Source organism: Pinus tabuliformis, chromosome 3_1 (genome assembly GCF_031772625.1).
Source record: "Pinus tabuliformis cultivar Carrire ecotype Pingquan chromosome 3_1, CPIR1, whole genome shotgun sequence".
In the NCBI taxonomy this organism is placed as follows: Eukaryota; Viridiplantae; Streptophyta; class Pinopsida; order Pinales; family Pinaceae; genus Pinus; species Pinus tabuliformis.
This window is the reverse complement of record NC_142301.1, coordinates 517,778,233-517,806,188: the sequence shown is the minus strand read 5'-3', so window position 1 is coordinate 517,806,188 and position 27,956 is coordinate 517,778,233. Positions and strand designations below refer to the sequence as shown.

Sequence of the window (27,956 nt, the reverse complement as noted above, 5' to 3'; positions counted from 1 at the left end):
ACAGGTTTCTACAGCAGAAATAATCTTGTCGACCTTCCCCTATCTAATCAATCAACTCTTAAAACAAAATTTATATAATAAATATTTAATTTCATATATATACAGGTCATGTAATGTCCCCACCATTTTGAACAGCAGCATATTTTATCCATTTTTGGCAATTTTGATCAATTTTGGAAAAAGGGTGGCAAAAGGGTAATTTTGGTATTCTATATTCTGGTAAAAAGGTGGCAAATAGGTCAACTCAATTTTAAATTAAAAAGGGACCCACAAAAGGAAATTATAAAAAGGGAAAGGGGTTCATTTTGGAAGGATATTCTAACTGATCATTTTCTAATTGCAGCTGAAGAAGAGCTCAAGTGAGTTCACCAAGAAAGTTTCAAGGGAAATTCTCCACCAAGTTTCAGTAGATTTAATTGCAACCCTAGCTGGACCCCAAATTCCAGTGGAAGTATTTGCCACTCTAGTTGGGTTTTACTTGCCAGGATTTTGATAAACTTCTGCAAGAGTCTCAGAGACAAATTTAATTGCAAGAAGTGGCCCATTTGCTAAGGAGGATGAATTTCAGAGTGCGGGCCGAATTCTTAGTGAAGGCTGAGTTGTTCCAGGACAGGGCCGAAATTATCTTGTGAAAAAGGGGCCGAATTGCTAATTATCAAGGGCTAAGTTCAATTCTCAGGTGGGGGCGGGTTGCTTGGCTAGAGGGGCCAAATTCTACAATTGTGGAGATGCCGAATTCCTTGGGTGTGGGCCAAATTCTCATCAACCTTTGAGGCTGAGTTCTGAAGTGGATGCAAAATTTTTATGAGGACGAATTGGTTAATTTTCAGGAGCCAATTTTGAGGTGGACAAGTTTCCTTCAGAGGCTGAAATCTCTCTCTTTTGGTGGCTGCATGGTGTCAAGCTAAAGAGACCAAATTGCTCAAATAGGGAGGCCGTGTCATTTGCAAGAGGGCAAAGTGTTGAGTGCCAAAGAACCCACAGAAAAATTCCAAATGCAATTTCTAGAATTTTTATGAAGTGAACAAGCACAGTTTTGAGGAGGGCTGAAAGGTTAATTTTGATGGGGTCATGGTCTTTTCAAGGGGGCTGAGTCGTACTGTCATCTACAGCCAGCTATTGTCCCAGGTTTCCTTACTCCATTTCTTGTAAAAAGGATAATTTTCCAGCTAATATAATGATGGTGTTATATTGGAATAAATTCCGTGTATTTCCACTAGCTGTTGCAAATTATTCCAGCCTGCATGTTAACTATTTGAAGAAAATTCCGAGTGTGTTTGCAGAAGTAAATTTTCTGGGTGTGTGTCCAAGTTGCATGTAAATTGTTTGTTAAAGTCTACTACAGGAATTGTTGAATTTTGAAGAAATTTTGTGTAAATTTTAGTGTCGATATATTACAGTGGCATCAGAGCATGGTCATGGCCAGTTGTGGTACCTAAACTTATGACCCCAGAAAGATTCCAAAACGTGACGTATAGAAGACAAGTGCCCAGAAACAGGGAAAAAGGGCTGAAAATGGGTTCAGGGCCAGATTCTACAATACACAGAACAGAAAAAACAACTGCATCAAAAGAGGTTGAAATGACAGGAATAGACAAGGACAAGGCAGCATTCCAGAGCCTTCTAAACACTCTAAATGACCTATCTAAGGGACAAAAATAAATGGTGGAGGAAATAAGGACGTGGAACAAAACAAGGGCTACCTTGGAGAGTCATCCACTGGTGAAGGGATAGAAACTTCTCAAAACAATGCCATTACCAACCACCAGAGCCACCCTCACCGTTTACAGTGGGATATCATGGCCCACTTAGCCTAGTTTCTTGTTGATTTGGGGTAGCATCAGATGTGCTCTAGCCATGAAAATTGGTGGAGAGGCTAAAACACATGAGATCTCCAAGACCCAGAAATGGTTTGGGCGGATTCTAATGGGTGTTAATACAAAACTCGGTTAGAAGGGTCCAAAAGTCATGGATCAAGCCAACTCTAATCTTAGCAATTGATTAGAGATTTAATCTCGGCCGTTGATGGACTAACGAGAAAAGTATAAGAAGAGGCTTGAGGGTGAGATGGAGGACACACTGAGGGAGACTAGTCAGTTCGATTTCTGGAGCGGGGTTAGCTGAGAAATTCAAACTAGTGGTCTGGAGAGCAGTAAGAGGCAACAAGTATGGAACAGAGATTCGGGAGCAGCACCAGAAGACCAGCGCACAGGTTGGAGAGGCAGACGCAGAGGCAGCAGCAGAAAGCACAGTCGCTGGAGGGCCTGTGTGGGTGACGCAGAGAGGCCCAATGTTGACGTAGAGAGGCAGGGGCTGACACAGAGTGTCTAGGAGCTACGCAGAGGTCAGCCAGGTTGACGCTGAGACTGGAAGAAGTGTTGGAGAATTTTTCTCTCTGTTGGGTAAGCCAGTTTGGCACCCTATTGTACTGAAGAATTGCTGAATAATAAAATCCTCCCTTGCTGCATCGGTTTTCCCACATTGGGTTTTTCCGGGGACTGTTGTCCAAAATATTTGTGTCGATGTGTTGATTCTTGTGCATGTGTTTGTTTCTGTATTATGGTGTGATATCTGCAGCAGAATTTATTTTAATGTTTATTGAAGGAATTTCATAAATAACTTATTGGAAAATAAGTAGGTAAAGTAAATCAGTTGTTGCAGTGATAGAATTTTCACATGGTATCAGAGCAAGTAATCAGAGACAGGAAGGGAAAATCAATTATGGGTCGAGACCATGATGCAGAGGCATCTACGTCAAGAGACTCGCACAGATTTTTAGAAAATTGCACAAGAGAAAGTGATTTCGATTTCTCTATGTTGGCTTCCAGGCTGGAAGAAGAAGTGGCTTGTATGACTAGTTTTGCATCATCAGAAGTATGGTATATAGACAGTGGAGCCTCTTGGCATATGACGGTAATCCAGGAATGTTTCTCAAATTATCGGGAGGAGAAGATGAACTTTCAGATCACCATGGGGAACAAGGCAAAGTGTACTCCAGTAGGGAGGGGTACCATAGTTTCTCAAACAGAATCAGGAGAGCGGTTCCATGCTACCAATGTGCTGCATGTACCAGGATTGGGGATGAACTAACTTTCCTTGTCGCAACTTCAAGGCAAAGGCTATGATGTCTTCTTCATCAAGGAGAAAGTATACGTCAAATACCCGAGCTAGAAAAAGAAAGTGCAGATCGGGATCAAAAGTAACAGGTTGTATAGACTACAACTAGAATCACCAATGGCACTAATAGGCAGTCATGGAGACAAAGATTTGAACGAACTATGGCACAAAAGAATGGGACATTTGCACCATGGAGCTATGAGAATTCTAAGGAGCACTGTAATAGGAGTTCTGGATCTTAGTACGGAACGAGATGATGTATGCAGAGGATGTGCTCTAGGAAAGTATGCCAAAGTAGCATTTCCTAGAAGTAAAAACAGGGCCAAGAGTGTACTAGGATTGATACACTCAGATATCTGCGAACCTATGTCCACTAAAGCTCTTAGTGGTGCCGAGTACTTCCTCACCTTCATTGATGACCACTCAAGGAAAACTTGGATTTATTTTCTGAAAACCAAGGATGAGGTTTTCTGTCGATTCAAAGAGTTCAAGGCTCTGGTGGAGAATCTGACTGGGAAGAAAATTAAATTTTTGCACTCAGATGTGGAGAGTATGTCGATAAGGACCTTGTTGATTTGGGGTAGCATCGGATGTGCTCTAGCCACGAAAATTGGTGGAGAGGCTAAAGCATATGAGATCTCCAATACCTAGAATGGGTTTGGGCAGATTCTAAATAGTTTGGGAGATATTAAAATAATTAATATTTTTAATGGAGTCCCTAAGTCCAGACTTAGGGAAAATAAAATGTTAATGTGTATTAATATAAAACTGTGTTAGAATGGTCCAAAAGTCATGGATCAAGCCAGATCTAATCTTAGCCATTGATTAGGGACTTGATCTCGGCCGTTGATTTGTCAACGAGAAAAGTATAAGAAGAGGCTTGAGGGTCACTTGGAGAACACACTGAGGGAGACCAGTCAGTTCAATTTCTGGAGCGGGGTTCGCTGAGAAATTGAACCAGTGGTCTAGAGAGCAGTCAAAAGGCAACAAGTACGGAACAGAGAGACGGGAGATCAGCACAGAGGCAAAAAAGGCAAACGCAGGGCTAGAGGCAGCAGAGACTGCGCAGAGCCACCAAGGCTTGCGTCATCCACACAGAGGCTACAGGAGTCACGCGGAAGGCCAGAGAGGTTGCGCAAAGTCTTAACAGGCTAACGCAGAGGGTTTTAGGTCACGCAGAGGTCAGTAGGGTTGACGTTGGGTTCAGAAGAATTGCTGGAAAATTTGTCTATCTATGGGTAAGCCAGTTTGGCACCCTGTTGTAATAGAAAATTGCTGAATAATAAAATCCTCCCTTGTTGCACCGGTTTTCCTACATTGGGTTTTTCCGGGGACATTAGTCCAAAATAATTGTGTCAATGTGTTGATTCTTATGCATATGTTTGTTTATGTATTACGGTGTGATATCTGCAGCAATATTTATTTTAATGTTTATTGAAGTAATTTCATGAATAACTTATGGTGAAATAAGTAGGAAAAGTAAATCAGCTACCGCAGTGATATAATTTTCACATGGTATCAGAGCAAGTAATCAGAGACAGAAAGGGAAAATCAGTTATGGGTCGAGACCACAATGCAGAGGCATCCACCTCAGGGGACTCACGCAGATTTTCAGAAGATTGCACAAGAGAAAGAGATTCTGATTTCTCTATGTTGGCTTCCAGGCTGGGAAAAGAAGTGGCGTGCATGACTAGTGCTACATCATCAGAAGTATGGTATATAGACAGTGGAGCCTCCTGGCATATGACAGGAATCAGGGAGTGTTTCTCAAAATATCGAGAAGAGAAGATGAACATTCAGATCACCATGGGGAACAAAGCAAAGTGTACTCCAATAGGAAAGGGTACCATAGTTTTTCAGACAGAATAGGAAGAGCAGTTCTGTGCCACAAATGTGCTGCATGTACCAGGATTGGGGATGAAATTACTTTCCGTGTCACAACTACAAAGCAAGGGCTATGACGTCTACTTCATCAAGGAAAAGGTATACGTCAAACACCCGAGCTGGAAAAAGAAAGTGCAGATTGGGATCAAAAGTAATCGGTTATATAGATTACAACTAGAATCACCAATGGCACTAATAAGTAGTCATGGGGACAAGGACTTGAATGAACTATGGCATAGAAGGATGGGTCACTTGCACCATGGAGCTCTAAGAATTCTCAGGAGCACTATAACAGGAGTTCCAGGTCTGAATACGGAACGAGATGATGTATGCAGGGGATGCGCTCTAGGAAAGTATGCCAAGGCGGCATTTCCTAGAAGCAAACACAGGGCCAAGAATGTACTAGGAATGATACACTCAGATATCTGCGGACCTATGTCCGTCAAAGCTCTCAATGGTGCCGAGTATTTCCTTACCTTCATTGATGACCACTCGAGGAAAACTTGGATTTATTTTCTGAAAACCAAGGATGAGGTTTTCTGTCGATTCAAGGAGTTCAAGGCAATGGTGGAGAATCTGACTAGGAAGAATATAAAAGTCTTGCGCTCAGATAATGGTGGAGAGTATGTCGATAAAGACTTCACTAATTATTGTGCTAAGGAGGGCATCAGAAGAGAGTGGACAACTCCCTACAATCCGGAGCAAAATGGAGTGGCAAAAAGAAAAAACAGGACTATTGTAGAAGCAGCTAGGGCCATGTTGTATGACCAGGATATGCCAAAATTCCTGGGGGTGGAAGCGTGCAACACAATTGTCTACGTTCAGAACAGGATTCCTCATTGGGCATTGGGCAATATTACTCCAGAGAAAGTCTTCACTGGGAAGACGCCTGCAATCAGTTTTTTGGGAGTTTAGCATATTGCCGCATACCCGAAGAAAAGAGGAAGAAGATGGATTAGACTGCAGAAAAGGGATATCTGGTGGGATATAGTGAGAACGCTAAGGCATACAGAATCTATCTTCCAGGGAGCAAGAAGGTAGTAGTACAACGAGATGTAAAGCTCATGGAGGACAGAGCTTTCAGAAGATCTTGCGAAATGCCTTCCGAGGAGCAGCCGAAAGAGGATCCGTTAGTCATGCCTCTTCAACCAACGGAAGTGAAGAATGCTTCCTTAGGTCAAGAAGATTCTCAAGATGAGGAGAAGAAGCGAACAAAAGCACCTGCTGGCAGAGGAAAAACTAGCAGGGAACTTCATCAAATTTTGTGTGATGCAGAGAACTTCATCGGTGAGTGTTAAAATTGGCAACTAGAGCCAAACTCCATGTGGATCACCTTATTTATGACTTCTAATATTTTTCCTAGATTCCTCTCATAGATAGGTGTAGGATTGATCTAAAGATCATCCGATTCCGATAAGTATTTATGCAGATATGAATTTATTTTGATTATGGACAAATTATCAAGGTCGACCAGCAACTTATGTAGGCTCAGAAGCCCAACAGTCATGTCTATTCAACCTCAACGTTTGCATATAAATAGAAGGAGCATTCTCCTCATTTGTACAATTCAATTCACTCTTCTTCTCTCTCTCTCTCCCACACATAAAAGGAGCCTCTCTCTCTCACACACGTGCGGCTGAAAGGAAGACGTCATAGGGCAAGGAAGACGTAGAAAGAAGGACGCTAGGGCAGCAAGTCATCTCTTTGACCGGCGTTGACCAAGCGTTGACCTTCCTGAAGTGCAGATTGGGTGTGTTGCCTCTCATAGGCAGGCCGCAATTTTTGGCACAAAAATCGAGGTGATTTGACCTCTGGTTTGACCAATATTGACTGCCCTAGTTTAGGGCTGCAAGTTGACTTCAGAAATCTGCAAATTGACTAAACTTTTGGGGTTGTTCAAGCGTTATTTCTTCAGGCTGTTCGAGGACAAGTTAACCAAAAATTGGCCAAGTATTTTAGAGGTCAATTTCAACTAGTTTGACGAAGTTTGACTTTGCTGATCTAGGGTTTGCTGCTGCTGATATAAAATTACAGAATTCAGATTTTGTACTATTTCTCTCTGCTGAACTATTGAAAATAAAAGAAGATTTGATCAAAGGGTTTCCTCGCATTGGGGTTTGTCCCTGGCTAGCCGCCACATCTTGTGTCTCTTGTCTTGGCTTGTTTTCTATTGATCATTAAATGTTCTATCTGCACTTTACTTAATGTATATGTGATTGCTAATCTGTGGATAATAAGAAGAAAAATAAGTAAACTGCTATAAGCATAGAACATACCATAATTTAACATGGTATTAGAGCTGAGGTGAAGACAAAGCCCAAGCAAGGGCAAGAGCAAGAGCAATCACCGAAGAGAAGGTTGGCAAGGCTATCTTAAAGAAATCATGGGGTCTTCAACACACTTCCCTGCTGAAGACAAACTCCGTGAGAAGTCTGATTATCACAGATGGAAGATGTCTCTCGATCTAACATTAGAAGAGCCGGAAGTATTGGACCATGTGAGAGGCGGTATTGTTGAGCCTCCATCAAATGCATCCACTGCTTCTAGGAACAAATGGACCAAGGGAGAAGTCAAAGCAAGGAAGATCATCCAGGACTCTATCGACAAGCGCTTGGTGGCCTATGTTTCTGAGCTGAACACCTCCAAGGAAATCTACGATAGACCGGTGAGTTTATTTAAATTTAATGATGCAAATCAAGTCTTGTTTCCTAGAAATATGCTGAAGGAAATTAAGAAGGGCAAAGATGAGAGTATGCAAGCATATTTCTTAAGGATCACCGAGATCAAGAACGATCTCCTATCTATTGGGGAAGTAATTCCTAACAAGGAAATGACACTCACAACTCTTGGAGGACTACCATCTGAATGGTATATATTCAGGACTACTCTTCTCAACAATAACGTAATTCCTGGATTTGAGGAATTAATGGCCAGATGCATTCAAGAAGAAACAAGGATGGAAGAGCAAGAAATTCCCATACTTAAAGGTCATCCCTCTGCCTTTTCTTCTCATACTAAAAGAAGAAACAATTCCGGGGCTAAATTCAAAGGGAAGGCTGGACCAAAGGGTGGAAGAAAAGGACAATGTTACAATTACAATAAAACTGGTCACTATGCAAGGGAGTGCCCTGATAAAAGGGACTCACACCGGGACGATGATCAAAATCCCTCTCAAGGCAATCAAAGGAATGGCAGGTCAAATGGCAGAGGTAAAAGAAGTGTCAGAAATCAAGGAAGAGGACAACCATTCAAGAAGGCAAGAAATTACAAGTATGAATCTAACACTATTAACAAAAAGCAAGATGAATATTATCTACCAGCAACTCTATCTACTACTGCTCCCCCAGACTCGCTAGGAAATTCGCTTATTGATAGTGGTGCCTCAAGGCAATTCAATGGTTACAAAGAAGCTCTCTATAATCTGATAGAGAAGGAAACCAACCTAGAAATTGTTCTTGGAGATAATTCAAAATATCCCGTGAAAGGTGTAGGAAATGTCACTCTTCAATTGAATCAAGGTAATACCATCCACTTACAAGATGTATTATATGTACCTAATCTCAGAAAGAACCTGGTGTCCATTTCGGCAATGGAAGACGAAGGCTACAAGGTGGCCTTCAGCGATGGCAAGGTACGTGTATGGAAAAAGAACTTTAAAGATGCTTTTACTCTTGGGTTTCAAGTTGATTCATTATATCAGGTCGGTGGAAGTCCGCTAGGTGTCATGTCTTGTGACACATCTCTTCAATCCGAACTATGGCATCGGAGGTTTTCTCACCTTCATTATAAAGCTCTACCTGATGTAAGAAAAATGGTGACCGGGATGCCCGAGTTCAAATTAGAGCAAGAAGGTGTATGTCCAGGATGTGCCGAAGGGAAGCTCAAAAGGGGACCATTCCCCTCAAGCCAAAGCAAGACCTCCGATATATTGCAGTTGGTTCACTCAGACATATCCGGTATGATGCCTGTGAACTCCTTGGGAGGATATTTATATTACCTCACTTTTACAAATGATTATTCTCGCAAGACTTGGATATACTTCTTGAAAAAGAAGGATGAAGTGTTCTCCTGGTTTCGGCACTTCAAAGCCTTGATCGAGAATCAAACCGAAAAGAAGATCAAGATCTTAAGGACTGATAATGGGACTGAATATGAATCCAATGAGTTTCATGACTTTTGCAAAGAGGCTGGCATTAAGAGGGAGACTACTACACCATATACTCCTGAACAGAATGGTGTGGCGGAAAGGAAGAATCGTACAATTGTGGAAGTTGTCCGTGCTATGCTCCATGATCAAAGACTTCCGAAGTTTCTATGGGCCGAAGCTGTAAATACCGCTATATATGTACAAAACCGATGCCCTCATCAAGCATTGGGTTCCAAGACTCCCGAAGAAATGTTCACCGGTAAGAAACCTGATGTATCTCATTTTAGAATTTTTGGAAGCCCTGTATATTTTCATGTGCTGAAAGAGAAAAGGAATAAATTGGGTGCATCTGGAAAGAAAGGAATCTTCGTGGGCTATAGCGAAAATACTAAGGGCTATAGAATCTATGTAGCTGGTCAAAGGGAAGTCAAGATTAGTCATGATGTCACCTTTGACGAAGATATGGCTCCTAGAAAGGTAGACAATCTTCTTACTTTAAGGGGATCTAAAGAAGCTGACACCGGGGAACCGAAGGAAAAAGAAGATGAGACGATGCCTGATGTGGAAGAACCTATGGATCCTATTGATCCTCCTCCGCAAGAGCCTTCCTCTTCTAGGAAGAGCCCTTCATGGCTTAGGGGGACACTTGATGATGCTAAAGGACACATTGCACCCCGAGGAACCTTCCATGAAAGGAAGAAGTCGAACAAGTATCAGGGATACCTGACCATCATGAGCACGATCATCTAAAATGAGCCTTCGTCATTCACAGATGTTGTCAAGAATCAAGTATGGAAGGATGCTATGACTGAGGAATATGAGTCCATTATGAAAAACGATGTCTGGGATGTGGTCCCCAGACCCCAGGACAAAGCAGTTGTCACTTCAAAATGGCTTTACAAGATAAAGCATGCAGTTGATGGATGTGTGGAAAAGTATAAGGCTCGTTTTGTCGCTCGTGGCTTCTCCCAGAAGGAAGGTATAGACTATGACGAGATATTTGCACCTGTTGCACGATATACCACCATCCGCTCGATCATAACCCTTGCTGCTTCGCAAGGATGGAACCTACATCAAATGGATGTCCAGATTGTGTTCTTACATGGTTCGATCAAAGAAGAAGTCTATGTGGAGCAACCTGAAGGATTTGAGATTTATGATCGAGAATCTCATGTGTGCAGGTTGAAGAGGCCCTCTATGGGCTAAAGCAAGCACCCCGAGCATGGTATGAGAGGATCGATAGCTACTTGATGAAGTTGGGATTCACTAGGAGTGAAGCCGACCCTAACCGTTACTTTAAGGTTATAGATGACAAGCCTCTCATACTGGTGCTATATGTTGACAACCTCTTTCTAACAGGTGCAGACCCTCTCATTCACGAATGTAAGAGGGAGCTGACTTCTAAGTTCGAGATGAAAGACCTAGGACTTCTGCACTATTTCCTAGCACTGGAAGTCTAGCAGAAACCAGGAAAATATGTGGTGAAGATATTGGAGAGATTCGGCATGGTGGACTGCAAGGCCGTAACTACCCCAATGGAGCTTGACTTCAAGAAGTTAAGCGGTAGTGCTGCCGGACTTGTTTTACGAAATGCTACTGAGTATCGTCAAATCGTCGAAGCATTAATGTTCTTGGTGAACTCCCATCCGGATATATGCTCTGTAGTCAACACATTGAGTCAACATATGCTTGAGCCTCACCACTCACATTGGATTGGTGCCAAGAATCTGTTGAGATATCTTCGTGGCACAATCACTCATGGGTTGAAATACACTGCCGGACATAGAGATATTAGCATGCACACGAGACATGCATATGATAGCTACATATGCATGCATCGTCTGCACTGCACTAGTATATATTATTTAATATTGAAAAAAAGTCCATATTTAGGTAACGAATTAACTATTGAAATGAATACTCAATTTACAAGAATACAGTAGGGTATATGATATACGTACCACCACTATAATACATATATATAATTCTACTATATAAAATTGAAGATAAATGCAGTATAGTGAACTCACAACAAAGGAAGTATGTACCCTATTACATACAAAGGAACTATACCCAAAAGTACTATGTACAAAAGAGTTATGATATACATATTATTCTACAAAAGAAACAACATATTCTATAAAGTCAAAGGAAAGTATATATATATATATATATTAAATAGTGAATATAATAAAGAGAAGAATATATATAAAACCATAATACTATGAAAATAATTCGATTTAAACAAAAGTGAAACATAACATTGTGATAAAGGAGATATTGTATAAATAAGAGTGCATGGTCAGCAAATTGGGAAGGGGAGAAGACGGTGACCACCTCTACAACTTATGAACTTATCAAATTAAAACAATAAAGAAAAAGGAAGCAGTGGAGGAGTCTCGAAGGGCATAAAAGGAGGAAGGGTATTATAGAAGGGGGAGATTCTTTTATACAGGGAGAGGCAGAGGAGGAACTGAAAAGAGGAAGACATAGAGAATAATGGAGCTTGAGCAGTTGTTCTTGATACTTTTGGGCGCGGGGACCAAAATGCTTCGAATTTGAAGTATTTTGGGGTTGGGTGCTGAGACTGTACCTAGTTTGGTTGGGAGGTTTTTGGTCTTTTGGTAACGGGAGCGGGAACTAGAGCAAATCAGCAACATCTTCAGCCAGGTAGGTACTCAACATCAGGTAAGTACTCAACATCAGATTGATAAATTCTTATATTTTGAATAGTTATATCCTGTTAAAAATTTCAGGGCTTTACAGACACAATAATACAATAAAGGGGTTGCACTAATAACAATAAGGGATTACACTAGTAGTATAGGGACCTAACGGTGTCTTTGCTTAGGAAGAGACTTGACATTGCTTGGAGGAGTATTCTTTGAATTCTATACAAACATATACATGATGCAACATGCCCTTAAGGTCTTTAACAATTTCTTTTGACTATTTGACTCACCTATAGCACTTTAGCTTGTGCTAGACCTATTTCAATGAGCAAGAAACTCATTGACATATATTATAAAAATAATATTTCTTTTATTGAATAAATACAAAGATCAAAAGTACATTTATGAAGACCAAACCTAGTTACATTTCCTTCAAAACAGCGATGGGTCTTACAAGCCTCTCATCATTTATATCTGCCAGCTAGATTGAATTTTTGTGTATGTAAATTTGTAAAGGCAAGTATATTGGGCATATTATATACTTCAATTTATATTATAAGCATGGTGGGCCCTGTTACCCACCACTTCGTCGCTGATATCCCGAGGAGAAATTTGTCTCCATGGTGAACCTCAGCCGGCAACCAGCAGCCCCTTGCAACCTCCTACTAGCTCGTTGTGCCATTTCTCTGCCACCTGAGCCAGCCATGTGGTCCCTCACCCACATGTATTGATCGTATGCTTGAAGGTGTGCCTCCCGAATCTAAAGGTATGCCTTGTCATTTGGTAATTGAGTATTACGTTTACTTATCATGGACACTTCTAGGTATGGACTGATGTGCGGATTTGGCAGAAAGAGTGGGCTTAGTTTGTGCTCTTGCCCCCTTGATCTCTTTTGGTTGTTACCCTTGGATCTTAGTCCCGTGGGATCTACTTTATTGACCATTCTGTTCTAGGGTGGTACTACTTGGGAAACCCCGACTTTGGGTGCGTGGTCCTGCTCCTTTATCCAAATATATTACTCCCTTTCCACTCACTATAACCCATTCATCATTTCTCCCACCTAGGTCCACATTTCCATTTTGGGTCCACATAGGCCCAACCTCCCTATCCCTTTACCCCCCACCTTCGATCAGGCCTGGAATGATGCCCCGAAGGTTGAAGAAGTTAAAAGAAAAAGAAAAAAAGCATAATTGGCCACATTTAACAGGAACTTGTACCACAAAATGCAAAAGATGGTCGGGACAAAATAATTAGCATGTGGGCAAAAGCCAATGCATGAGCTCTACTCCAATCCATGGTCATCACCCTAGTTCCATAGGCCCTAGATGAGCCTCATTTATCATTCAGGAACCCATGATTGTTCCAACCCCTGGAGGGCAATGAACCGCCCTACCTAAAAGGGGGTAATCACTGTTATATCTTACACATCATGCTCTTGTCCTTTGAGCCTCGAGCAATTAATTAAAGAAAATTCATAAAAGGCAAAATGCATATAAAGAAGGGTGGAAAAATCAAGGTCGAGGCACCTCATGTACCACGATTTCTCCCTCCTATACATTACATACCTAGGTGTGGGCTTCCCCTTATCTAGCTACCCCTATGCCCCAATATGTGGCCCAGGATTGCCCCTCTCATTCCCTACTCCATTACACTTATTTATCACTTTCCACCACCATTAGACGGATGTACCTTGGACATACTGTCCCCTTTAAGGGCTGAAACCACCTAATAACGTATTTGGCTAACCCCCTTTGGAGCTTGGAGACACTAGCACATGCCAAAGCCCACTACGGAAGGGCATGCCATTGTGAAGTGCCCACTTTGTTATCCATGATTTGTAAGCTCTTGTACCTGATTATTTTAATGATTGGTTGTACTGGAAGCCTAGGGGATGCATTGGATCTTATGCAGGATTATAGATGGTTTCCATTTGGGTTTGGTCTCCCTATATGGGATCCTAACCCCTAGAGGCCTACAATGGCATGTATAGGGTGTGCACAGAGAGCCATTGGCCTTCACGACAGCAGACAACACTCCATGTGTTATAGACATTTTTGGGCACTACAACCCCAATCATATATGTCCATAAACCAAGGGCTTCTGAGTCCCTAATAGTGTTGTTTCATGCCTTAAAGGAACAAGGTCAGCTGATTACATCATCTCCCAGAAGTTCTCCACAGAAAACTGCTCAGAACTGGTCAAAACTGGACCATACAGGTTGCTCAGTGCTAAGGGTGCGATGCATCTCACCCAATGTTGCACGAAGCGGGAGCGAAGCGGAAGCGCGAAGCGGAAGCGCGAAGCGGAAGCGCGGAGCGCGGAAGCGTCATTTTCCAAAAATCTAGGAAGCGAAGCGTCCGCGGAAGCGTCTGCTATATATATATATATTTTTATATTTTTTTGCATTTATACTCAAAACAAACATCCCAAATACCAAATTAATTGTAGAAGACATGAAAACATGCATATTTTTGCATAAATCAAGATAGATATAGCATCCATGATTCCAAAACTTTGTTCTATTAATATGGCGCTATTATTCCAAAAACTTTGTTCTAGAATCTGGATCATAAATTTAAATGGTATTATATACTTTGCAACATGTTACTCACTTCTTCTCCATTTAAAATATTAAAAATGATTATGTTTTGACATGATAATAAATAAAGAATTATTAAATATATTCATAATTTATTTATGTAATATAATAAATAAATAATTGTTAAATATATTTATTTTTGTACTCGAATATATATATATATATATATATAAAATAAAAAATTTATTATATATATAGATATATTATAAAAATTTATTTATTTTATTACTTTCAAAAGCATTAAGATTATATGAAAATATAAATATAATTGTGATATATTGTTTTTCCACGTATTAAAAGGCCCTAAGCTCTACAGTCTTATGAAAAGGCCCTAAGCTCTACGTAATTGGGCCACGCGTAATTTCTTTCCCACGTCCCATTAACGAAACGAAAATATGAATTATACCCCAAGGGCTTTCAGGCACCAGAGAAACGGGTTCTGAGACCGTTCAGAAATTGAATGTTCAATGGCAAATATATCATTGGACGCCATTGAAATATTGTTTTGCCGCGTCAAACTGAACCTCTACAGCATAACCTTCAGATAACACTTGATACTTGATCTAGTACATCATCAGAAACAGAATATCGCTTGTCACAAAGATAGACCATAACAACAATTACACCTTCGAGTTACAGGGGGCAAAAAGGAAATATAATCTGTTTGAAATTGTAATCTGTTCTATTCCCACGGAGAATATCACGACTGCGTATTAATAAAAGCAGCACCATTGAAAGCACACTTTAAACATCAACTAAAGGACGGATCCGAATGTATATTGCCCCTCCCTACTTATGAATGGCTAATAACAGAAATTACGCCCGGAATCGTTTTTTTTGCCAGGATCCGCGCCACCTAAAAATGAGAATCGCGCTTCCAGCAAGGATTCCGGGACGCTTCGCTCCGAACCGCGATTCTGGGTTTGGATCCGGCGGGGGGGGGGCGATTCCTGCAACCCTGATCTCACCTACCTAGTGTAAAAGGTGCGATGCATACTGGAAAGCCCTTCTGTAGGGTGCGATGGGCGAGAATGGACAAATGGCAGAGACAGTTTGCGAGGTGGATGATCATGGAATCTTCTAGAAACTTCTCCTCTGACACTTGCCTCTCTGAATTCGCCCAGGGATGAGTAAGAGATCATCAATCTCCAAGTGGAATCAAGAACTATCAGAGAGAAGACACTAATCAAAATCTCAGAAGCTGACTCACCTCCCTACAATCATCTATATATGGATCCCTCATCCCAGAGATCCAGAGGCTGGAATTTTGTATCTTGTAAGGAAGTGTTGTTGGTTTCTTGGTGGAATATCATAGTGTTGGGTGATCTAAGCTTTTCATGAGGTGAAGAAGGGCTTTCATGCTGGGAGGATGACGCTGGGTCAGATCAATGGGTTGTAATCCTCTCTTCTAATCTTTATATCAATAAAGCTATTCAAGTTTTCCTCCACATTCTTGTATGTTTGATAATATATGCATTTGTGTGGTCAATATATATCTGGTCCTATATTGCTTATGATTGTAGATCTCTGCACTTTGAAGGTATTATGCTACTTTGACTTTACAGGTACTCTTTGAAGCGGAGTGGTCAAGGGAGAAGCGGCAAAGACCTGTCGATGAGGAGAAGGAACAAGCAAAGAACCGAGCGAAAGATCGAGGTTGGTATTCTTTGATCCTCTCCTATCTACTTCTCATAAAGGAAAACGAAAGTAACTTTAATCTGTTTGTTTCTAAGATAGCTACCCGTCTTAGTGGGACTAGTAGCTTTGCATAGACACTAGATTTCCCGATAACAAAATGGCGACCATACTGGGAAGCGAATAGATTGTTTGCTTGTTTATACTTGTTTGCTTTATAAACTTACAGACGGAGCCTGAAGTTAAGCCAGCTAACCTTCGAACTGCATTTACTATGCAAGTGCAAAGTAGATCAATGCTCCTTCAGTCTATTTCCGGGTTTTGTTTATAAACTGAACAATCTATTTGCAAACATCCTAATTGCCCTAGTGGTGGCTCTAGTAACCTTATTAGATCAGCCCCTGTGATTTCTATTTACTGACCATCATTAGCTCGGCCTAAATCCCTAAATTAAGCTACAAACTGTGACCAAGAACCAAGTTGAAGTCTCGTCCCTGGACCATCGCACTTTCTCCTCTTGGGAATCTGGATGCATCGCACCTGCCATGTGCAGTAGGTGCGCTACATCGCAGTTTCCCTGTGTTGCAGGTGCGCTGATCAGATAAGACCTCTTTTGCTTCCAGATTTTGGTTTCTTTGTTCACTCTCTTCAGCTTTATTCAGGAGTTTTGTTGTCTGTGATCAGTATACCACTGTGGAAACTCCCTTCCTTTGCATGATTCCACCTCCATAGTACAAAGAATTGTGAATGTTTTTATGTATTGTGCGCCATTTACAGTTCTCTTTTACAAAAAGTAGTGTAATCAAACTGTCGTCTTTTGATTTGGAAGTGTCGCAAGTGTCGTTTTCAGTCAAAGAAAAGAATCCTATCGTTCTTGATGGTCGATTATACAGTTACTCTTGTATTTGATTTGAATTAGTAGTTTTTCAAGTGTCGAAAGCAGTTTTCAATTCAAAGTCGCAAAGTGTCGTCATTATCTTCCTTTCGTTTTTGAAGAGAAATTTGTTAGTACTGTCGCTTTGAAAAGATAATTCAAATTTGTACTCAGCATTCTTTATGTCATTCACACATTAAGAAAGTGGAAAACAAATACATGCATGTGCATTTGCATTTAGACTGCTTGTTGGTTTGATTTAGGACAGTGCATCTAGTGTGTGCTCTCTGCTCTATGTTGAAAGAATATCATCTCTCTTTCTTTAGTAGCTAGGATTTTCATTGCAAAAAGAAGATTAAACGATTGTTTATCATCTTAGATTGCATTTTAGGAATTATATATCTACATCATGCGGTGAACCTGAAAGGAAAATTTCTTAAGCAAGATCAACTGTAAAATAAATTCAATGAACATAAAAACGCTTTGGAACCTAACGCACAACATCTAGAAGTCTAGGCTAGAGACGTATTCCAGCGTCATAAATCCTGGTAACTATCGCTTTCATCGTAGGTTGGGTGATTCCTCCTCTTTGAGATGACAAGTGGCAGTACGGACTTGTGCTCCCACGTACCGTCGAATATATATTGGGAGACCACAATAGGCTATATCCTTTATCCATAGGAAGCCGTGTCTGCCGCCCTATCGATCGCAATGCATTGAACACAGCGTTCGGGAAGATTGACTGCCGTACCGTAAAAAGTATTCTGCAGTTTTGCGATTGGTTTGGTAATCCCTTTGTCTAGATTTCCAGAGTAGTCTCTTTCGTTCCTTTTCAGACTCCTTAAAGGAAAAGGTCCATCTGAGCACTTGTCACTTCAGGCTCATTAAAAATCGAAGGCGACTAGAGTCATCTTTTGTTTTTTCTCGACTCTTAAAAATTGAAAAAGCAAGTTGTGTCAAAGCGTCTAAAATTTATTTAATTCAGAATCATTTTCCCCTTTATTTTTAGTTGATTGAGTAATCCGCAATCGTGGAGGAAAGTCAATCGAAACCCCGTCATTCGCGGAGACTTACGAGTCAACCATCTTTGTCTCTAGAAACAAAACTATTCCAGACAAAGCGAACTCGTTTAACCGGATCAAAGTCCCTTGGTTTGGTTGGAACAAGTGTTCCGACACCCTCAGAGACTCCGGTTACTCCAAACATTTCTAGTATCCCTGCCTCTACAGAAGAAGTTCCGCAGCCACAAGAGGACAGTAGAACTGATCCTAGTGTGAAGGTAAACACTTCTATTCCTGAACTGGCTCCATCTACAGCTGATTCGGAAGGTGTTATTCCCCAAACATCTATCGCTGCAGAATCTATACCTTCTTCAGCACCGGAAATATTTTACGGACCTGACGGTCTCCCTCTTCCACCTGGATTGATTGCTATAGAAGAGATTGTGGAGGATCCTCCATCTAGTACTCCATCGCATTTTGGAGTTGGGATCACCCTGTATCCTTCTTCGTCAAAAATTAGTCTCCCGTCATCGGAAGTCCCTGTAGAATCGCTAGGAAATCTTTTGGATAGACTAGATATGTCTGAACAACCGTCGACATCTAGGACTGTGTCATCTGACATAGCAACGACAGAACTTCCTGCTGTTATTCCAACAATGTTCGCCGGCATACCATCTGTCCCAACTAACTCTCAATCGCTGGATGGAATCCATCCAAAGACTATTTCGACAGTATGGTTTGTTCCCATTTGTTCGTCCGAAATAATATCTAGAATCTCTTATGTTGAGTCTCAGCAAATTGATCCTTCGCAATGTCAATTTGGGCAACCCGGTCCTCAAAGGCAAATCATTCCTTTGAGCACTGGATTACCGCCGTATGGAGGGCAATATACCCTCTTATTGTCTCCTCCGGGAGAACAAACATACGAGAGTTCACAACAGAACTCAGATTATGATGGAATTACATCCAGTGGTTGGGTGCCAATACTGCCTCAACAACCAAGAGTTGTATACTCAATGCAACAAAGTCTGCCTATGTCAAATATCCCCACTACACTGGCTATTGTGACAGTGTCGCAAGTACAAGCATTGCCTGTTGTATGCCAACCTCAAGTCTCTCAGGTTGCAGTTCAACAGCCTCTTGTCTCTACGACGCCACCGCAATCATCGATTAGTGGCTCCTTAACTGGAGTGACCCAGGCTCAAACAGGTACCATCACCCCTCATCTTGGTCAAACAACCAGTATTGGACAACAGCAAATGGTTTCACAACCATGGCTGGTGCAATATCAACAACCGCAATTCCAACAAGTTTACCAAGGATTTGAGCACCAAATCTTTGCAAGTAATGGGCAGCTGTACATTCAAAACGGTCAACATCAACCATTTCATAGTGGTTATGCCCATCAACCTTACCAAAGTTATTAGCATCAAATACACTATGCTGGTATGCAAAGACCCACTGCTCAGGCAATCCCATCTTATCCTGGGTATGCTTCGCCGAACCTGAATCAACAGTTGCCCTCGTGGCAACTTTAGAGTTACCAGATCTAAATCGGCTGACAAACAATCCAATTGCTTACGCCCCTTGGTGGTCAGTGATTCCGCATAAACTTCCGTCGGATATTCCTAAATTTAATGGAAATTCGGGTGAAGACCCGTCGAATCATGTGATGAACTTTCATCTGTGGTGTTCATCTAACACTCTAAACGATGATTCGATTAGGCTTCGCCTTTTTCAGCGAACGTTAATTGGTCCGGCAGCAAAATGGGATATCGAATTGCCTAGAGCTTCATTCGATAACTTCAGCACCCTAGCCACAACCTTTTTAACCCATTTTCAGTTACCCATAAGGTACGAAACAGGAACAGAGCTTCTTACCAATTTCAAACAGACAACGGCCACTCACATATCTGATCATATTCATGAGTGGCGACGTCGTCATAGAATGGTAAAAACATATGTTCCTGATCAGCTGCTAGCTGAATGGTTTATTAAGTCATTATTACCTTCTATTACGGAAGATGTGGCAAAGGGAGGAGTCGTCATTGAAGAGCAAGTCATTACTCGTGCGCAATATCTAGACTTAATATATACTCAGTCTGGCACGCTCTACGACAAAATCCCTGATGCTCCTAGACCGGAATTCTCCGTTCCTCCCCCTCCTAAATCAAGCAAAGACTCTCATGCTGGTGATGGCGTGATAGGTGCGACTAGCATGAAAACCGTAAAAGCTACATCAAAGAAGGCTCGTACGGTTTCAAGTCAAAATGCAAATGAGGAGCTTCTCGCCTTAGAGGTAAATACCATGTCGACTGACAAAGGAAAAGAACCAAAGCAACCAGGGGGCAAGAAGAAAAAGAAAGGGAAGAAGAAAAAACAGGAGGAGTCATCTCCTGAAAAATCTTCTGCAAACCCTTCTGGAGATAGGAAACCAAGTCATCCATGCTTCATATGTGATGAGGATCATTGGACGAAAGATTGTCCACATAAAGCCAAGCTTAGAAAATTCTTTAAGAATTCAAAAACCTCGGCGGTATTGACTGATCCGTTTCCGAATCCAGGAACAAATCTGGTTGCTAGTGACAATGCTTCCCATCCCAAGTGCTAATGTTGTCTGTTTCAAAGCAGCAAAATGATGCTTTGATATCGACAAGGAATAAAGATTACGGGAATCCACAGCTGTCGGACAACAAGGCTAATGATCAACCTAGTAATTCGACAACAACTTCGACCGAAGTTGTGCCACCCATCATTCCTGAACTAACGATAAAGCCGCCGAAGGGAGTAGTACACAAATCAACATTTAATCCTCGTGCCAGAGCAACACAGCATTATAATATAGTGGAGGATCTAGCCTAATCGCCGTCCGCTATGTCAACACTTGAGGTACTACAAAATTGCCCCTCCCAAAAATAGGCTTTATTATTAGCAATAGGTGGGATTGACCCAACAGATTCCAATCTTGTGGCCTTTAATCATAAAGGATATGACCCTCAGTTACCAGGTCAACTAGCTTTCCTTATTCAAGTGAAAGCCCTCAACAAAACTTTTCATCGGACAATTATTGATGAGGGGGCATCTACATGTATTATGTCAATGAGTTACTGGAAAACTTTAGGATCTCCACCCTTGTCGCGATCTTCGACAACATTAAAAGCATTTGATGGACGAACATACACCCCATATGGGATTTAAGTAACTTGCAAGTCGAACTAGGGGGCAAAACAGTAGAAATTGATGTTGAAGTGATCGACGGAAACCTCGATTACAACATCCTACTGGGAAGGTCGTGGATATATGCTATGGCTGCCGTTGTGTCAACCTACTTCAGGAAGATTACATTTCCCTTCCAAGGAGGTATTACAATCGTCGACCAGCAAACATTTCTCCCCAACAATTTGCAAGTTACAGGAAGCGTTCCGATGATCCATAGAAACCCTCATTCGCTTCAAAATATCGGAGTAGGCCTACTAAAAGACCCTATATTAATGGGGACTTTTGCCCTACCGCCTCCAATCAATCTGGCGGAAGTGGCAACAGTAGGAACATGCAATATGATATCTTCTATTCAAAAGATGTCCGAAAATGATATTAGCATGGATCATCTGCAGGTATTGCCTCCAAGCCTAATAGAAATATTGTAGCAATCAATGTTTTCGGCATGGGAGGCAAACCCAAATCAATGCTCATCAAGCGTTTGGATAGATAGGTCTAAGGAATATGGCACCCCTTCAGATCCTTGGTCAGAAGTACATTCTACAGACGAAGGAATTGTTCAGTCAATGATGATTGACGGGGCACCATGGGAAGATTACCACCATCGTTCCCATCTTCCGGATTACAAGGAAGATAGTTCCAGTGAACTTCATCATCCCTTAGTTTTTTATTTTCTATCAAATACTGTAAACATGGTGGATTCCGAACGAAACTTGTCCAATATTGAAGAGACTATCGCCATAAATATCTCGACCAAAACAGATGTTGTAGAGAATATTCATGTTGGTAAATCTTGTTCTTCTTCAGAACTGGAAATATATTATGCTCTTTTTCGCTAGTTCAAAGATGTCTTTGCTTGGTCGTACAATGAAATGCCAGGCATTGACTCGAGCGTAGTTGAACACGAAATTAAGATGTATCCAGATGTCAAACCGGTACGACAACGGCTACGGCAGGTGCACCCCAAGAAAGCCGCTACCATCAAGGCAGAAGTTGAAAAACTTCTCCATGCTGGTTTTATTTACCCGGTTCCTCTAACCGATTGGGTATCGAATATTGTTCCTGTAATGAAAAAACAAGGAACGATTAGAGTGTGCGTCGATTATAGGGATGTAAATCAAGCTTGTCCGAAAGACAACTACCCTACACCCTTCATTGACCAGATAATTGATGAATGTGCTGGATGTGAAATCTTTTCATTTATGGATGGATTTTCCAGGTATAATCAAATTAACATCCGCCCACAGGACCAGTCAAAGACTGCATTTATTTGTCCGTGGGACACATTCGCATATCGCAAGCTACCCTTTGGTTTAAAGAATGTAGGGGCAACATTTCAGAGGGCAATGAATTATGCCTTCCATGACATAAAGAACATCATTCAACCATATCTCGACGATCTTCCGGCTCATTCGCGAAAGCGGACCAATCATCTGTAGCATTTGAGAGTGATATTTCTACGTTGCCGACACTACAAGATACGACTCAATCCACACAAATGTGTGTTTTGTGTCAGTTCTGGTCATTTACTTGGCTTTGTGGTTTCAAAGGACGGGATTCGACTCGACCCATGTAAGGTTCAGGCAATCATTGATTTGCCTCCACCTTCAAATTTGCTTCAGATTCAGAAACTCCAAGGGAAAGCAAACTTTCTGAGGAGGTTCATTCCAAATTATGTCGAACTTGCTAAAGGTTATACTCGTCTATTGAAAAAAGAAGTACCTTTCATCTGGGATCAGGTCGCGCAAGCTTCCTTTGATGCTTTAAAGGAATCCCTAATAAAAGCATCATTAATGTATGCTCCTGATTATCAAAAAGACTTTAACCTGTATCTGGCTGTAGCAGATACAACCATTGCAATCGTTTTAGTTCAAGAAGACAATGGAATTGAGCATCCTATATATTATTATAGTAGAAACTTAAATGATACGGAAAGCAAATACTCCTATGTTGAAAAGCTAGCTCTCACAGTTGTTCAAGCGATACAGAGATTTCGACACTATGTCCTCTTTCGAAAAACTACCATTTTGTCAGATTGCAACCCCATGACTTATATATTGTCGCGACAGTTGCTGGGGGGAAAATATTCAAAATGGATAGCAATCTTACAAGAGTTTGATCTAGAATTCATAAAATCCAAATCGAAGAAAGCCCTGGTTTTTGCGGAGTTACTATGCAATCTCCCATCGTCGTCCAACGATGCAACATCAGAAGAAGCGATCGTGGACAAATCTTTGTTTCTGATATCTTCAAGCAATCCGTGGTATGGAGACATAATAATCTATCTCCAAACCCAAACATATAGGTCTAATATGTTATATACCTAGGGGGGATAATATGGGGTACCAAGGGAGGCACCCAAGGTAATAATGTAATAATGGGATGGGCCATAGTAATAAATAAGTTGGTCAACCCATATCATGTAAGGAACCACAAGTAGTTAATAATAATGTAATGGGCCCATGGTATTAGTTGATGGTATGAGGGAACCATGGTAATGACCCATGGTATTGTATGTATGAGGCCTATATAGAGGCTAGAGGCTCCAAGTCAAGGAATATAGTCAAGGATTATTGTATGAACAGGCATATGGCTTGTGGAGTGTTCTCCTTCCTTAAGGAGTAAATGTATGGTGTTGCCCTACCTTAAGGGTTTGATCAATAAAGAAGCATTTCTATCTATTTCTATCTTGTTATTCTTGAGTTATTTCTATTATCATAATATTTCTGGGTTAGATCTACAACAAGTGGTATCATAGCACTTTCTTGGGCACAAAAATGGAGAAATTTTTTTTATTTTTGCAGGATTTCGGGGGCAGCGAGTTTGCAGATCAGATCTGTATGTTTTGGTGCAAGATCTGCAAAATTTAATTGCAGATCTGTATTCTTTGTGAAAAATAGTGATTTCAAAAAAAAAATCGGTTGAATCGGAGTCCGAATGAAGGAGATATCGCTGATCTAAAAATCAGTGGGGTTGCAGACAATTTTTCAGGGCAGCGAGTTTGCGGCGCAGATCTGGACGTCCTGGTGCACGATCTGCAAAATCTAATTGTAGATCTGGATTTTGTGTGAAAAAACACTCAATTTCAAAAAAAAAATCAGTCGAATCGGAGTCCGGATGAGGGAGATATCGCTGATTTAAAATCAGCTCTTTTTGCAGAAATTTTGGTGACGGCGGGAGAGTTGCAGCGCAGATCTGAAATTCCAAGTGTCTGGATCAAGATTTCTACCACATGGGCAGATGCAGAATGATTGTTCCATTTCCAAAAACAGGTCATAATAGGGATTCTGAGCAATATTGACTAAACTGTGACAATTTCAAATTTTCGCCAAGTAAGTGATTTTTTTTCAAAACTCTCTTCATGGCTTCTAGCAAGGTTCTTTATTTTACAGGAAAAGATAGTGGTCCTACTATTGAAGAATACATAAAACAAAAGAAGTGGGTATGGAAAAACAAATGGAAATGGTGGGCAGTGGAGGATTTTATAGATGAGGCGGCCACATGGTGAGGATTACTTAACCAAACGAAGTGTTACAACTTGCCTGATGAAGCATTTGAAAAATTCCTTTTAGACAGGTGGTCTCATGCTAGAAACCAAGATAAGGAGAAACATATGGGGTTATTTCCTGCTGGTATATCTTTATTGCAGGTTCATGGATTGATTCAGAAGGAGAAAATCGTTGTGTTTATAAATCCTAGTTGCAAGCAAAATCTTATAAGTGTTAATTTGGCAAAAAGATTGCAAGTTCTAGCACAACACATTGAAATTGCACAGATTGATAATGAGGATGTTCAAGTATATAAGGATTTGAAGATTTCTATGGATAAGTATGTGTTGCATGGTGATTTTTATGCTTCAGAGACAGATAATATGGATGTTGTTTTGGGATACCCGTGGATGAAATCAGTGGGTACTATAAATATTAATGTGCAGAAGAAATTCCTGAAGCTCTGGTATAAAAAGAAGAAAATTACATTACAGGATATTTCCATCAATAAACAGGTAGAGTCCACGTAGGTTGACGCAGAAGATGTTCCAGGGAATGACATGTCAGATGATGAGCAGTTGATGGTCGACAATCAAACACAAACAGAGGCTGAAGCCAAAAAGGTAACAGGTGCTGACACATCTGATGAGGGTTCAGTGGTTGAAGTCATATTGGAAAAGAAGACACCACAACGGGCACCACAGCAGGCTGAATTAAAAAAAGAGACACAGTGGGTTAAAACTTCAACATATCATCACCCACATCACCCCGCAAGACAACAACCAACAAGATGGCAACCAATTAGCCACAAGGACAACAACCCCCGTATGATGGATAGCGAGGAGCGACGATCCACCTACTACACACATAAGAGCTGCCACGGTCAACTTCCATCTCAAGCGAACGAGGCACCAGCGAGATCGAGGGTTCACCTTTCTCTTGGATGGCTAGATGCACGTTCATGGTACCAGTGGACTACTCTTTTGAGTAGATCTTATTATTTGTGTTCTTCCCATGTTTCGGGGATGAAACATGCTTAGGGGGGTGGAATGTTATATACCTAGGAGGGATAATATGGGGTACCAAGGGAGGTACCCAAGGTAATAATGTAATAATGGGATGGGCCATAGTAATAAATAAGGTGGTTAACCCATATCATGTAAGGGACCACAAGTAGTTAATAATAATGTAATGGGCCCATGGTATTAGTTGATGGTATGAGGGAACCATGGTAATGACCCATGGTATTGTATGTATGAGGCCTATATAGAGGCTAGAGACTCCAAGTCAAGGAATATAGTCAAGGATTATTGTATGAACAGGCATATGGCTTGTGGAGTGTTCTCCTTCCTTAAGGAGTGAATGTATGGTGTTGCCCTACCTTAAGGGTTTGATCAATAAAGAAGCATTTCTATCTATTTCTATCTTGTTATTCTTGGGTTATTTCTATTATCATAATATTTCTAGGTTAGATCTACAACAACGACGCATTCGATACCAAGCAAAAGACTACATGATTGTCGGTGATACGCTTTACCGTCTTGGTGTCGATACAGTTCTGCGGAGGTGCCTCACCCACGAGGAGGCCGAAAAGGTCCTGAATGATTGCCATTCAGGCGCGTGTGGGGGGCATCAATCTGGTTACACTACGGCGCAAAAGATTTTACGAGCAGGATACTTCTGGCCAACAATGTTCAAAGATTGCATAACAGCAGTCAAAAGTTGCCATGCCTGTCAAATCTTCGATCACAAAACCAGAATACCACCCACACCTCTGCAACCAGTAGTTGTTGTTGGGCCATTCGCCAAATGGGGCATAGATTTCATGACATGTAACCCCACCTCGGCCGGGGGGCATGGGTATATCATAGTCGCAGTAGACTATTTTACCAAATGGGCCGAGGCGATGCCTACATTAAACAACAGCGGCGAAATGGCTGCCCTCTTCTTTTTCAATCATGTAGTCTCCAGATTCGGCGTTCCACAGGCCATAGTTACAGATCATGGATCGCATTTTCGCAATCACATGATGATTGAGTTGGCTGCCAAATTAGGACTGTCCCACGACAGCTCTACTCCGTATTATCGCAAGCTAACGGACAAGTTGAGGCAATCAACAAGGTCCTGAAGCGCATGCTGCAAAGGATGATCGGAGTCCATAAACGAAGTTGGCACTTGATCCTGTACTCGGCCTTGTGGGCATACTAGACGTCGGTGAGGAATGCAACTGGGTTTACACCCTTTCAACTGGTGTATGGCCTGGAAGCGATCTTACCAGTTCAGTGCGAAATCTCGTCCCTCAAGCTCGCAGTCGACCTTCTCCCCGGAACTTCAGAAGAGGAGGCTCATTTCTTGGAACTAATCTGATTGGATGAAACCCGTCGTGATGCTGCTTTGGCTAACGAAGCCCATAAGAAACGAGTCAAGGCGCAGTTTGACAAGAATGTCAAACCCCGTGTCTTCTCAGAAGGTGACCTGGTCTTACTTTACGACCAGGAGTCTGATAAATTGGGAGCAGGTAAGTTCAAATCTTTATGGATGGGCCCCTATATTGTTAAGCGTGTACTAGAAAAATGAGCCTACGAGTTAGTGGATTATGATGGGATTCCACTGGCGCAACCCCACAATGGGTTGTACCTTAAGCATTACTATGTTTGACTCAAGATAGTAACCCATATGCTTTTATTACATTTTTGTTTTCGCTAAGAGTAATTGTTTTGGTTAGGTGATCCACTTTTGCATTTGTTGCAAATGTCGAACCTATTGGAATCATTTGTTGGATATGCCGACGGAGCGAGTCGTAGTTCGCAGAACCTATCTTCTGCGGCATGGGCCATCTTCGATCCAAGCGGCGAGTTAGTGAGTTTTAGAGGGGTATGTATTGGTCGATCAACGAACAACATTGCTGAATACAGCGCGTTGATAGAACTCCTCTCTGATGCCATCACACATGGCATACGCCGACTTGTCATCAGGCTCGACTCACAACTCATCATTCTACAGCTCACCGATATCTATTCCGTACGGAATCTAGCTATCTATCGCATGTTCCTAAGGGTCAAGATTTTGGAAAGGCAGTTTGATTCTATTCAATATCAGCACATTTCCAGAAACTTAAACACATTAACAGACTCATTGGCAAATTATGTGTTAGATAGACATTTGCAACATTTATAAAAGAAGCATTTCATCAATATTTGCATCAAGATCATGTAACTTAACCAAAATAAAACTCCGAAAATCAAAAATATATATATAATTGTTTATGGTTTATACATAATGTTCTGTAACCAAGACAAAATCGGTCAAATGACCCAAAA

The 27,956-nt window shown here is 41.3% G+C and overlaps 1 protein-coding gene across 3 annotated transcripts in view; it reads right to left on the bottom strand.

Moving 5' to 3' along the window:
* The window catches only part of LOC149188087 (D-2-hydroxyglutarate dehydrogenase, mitochondrial-like), a 544,264-nt gene that overhangs the window by 386,702 nt on the left and 129,606 nt on the right, over positions 1 to 27,956 (bottom strand). The gene's annotated exons all lie outside the window — the stretch shown is intronic.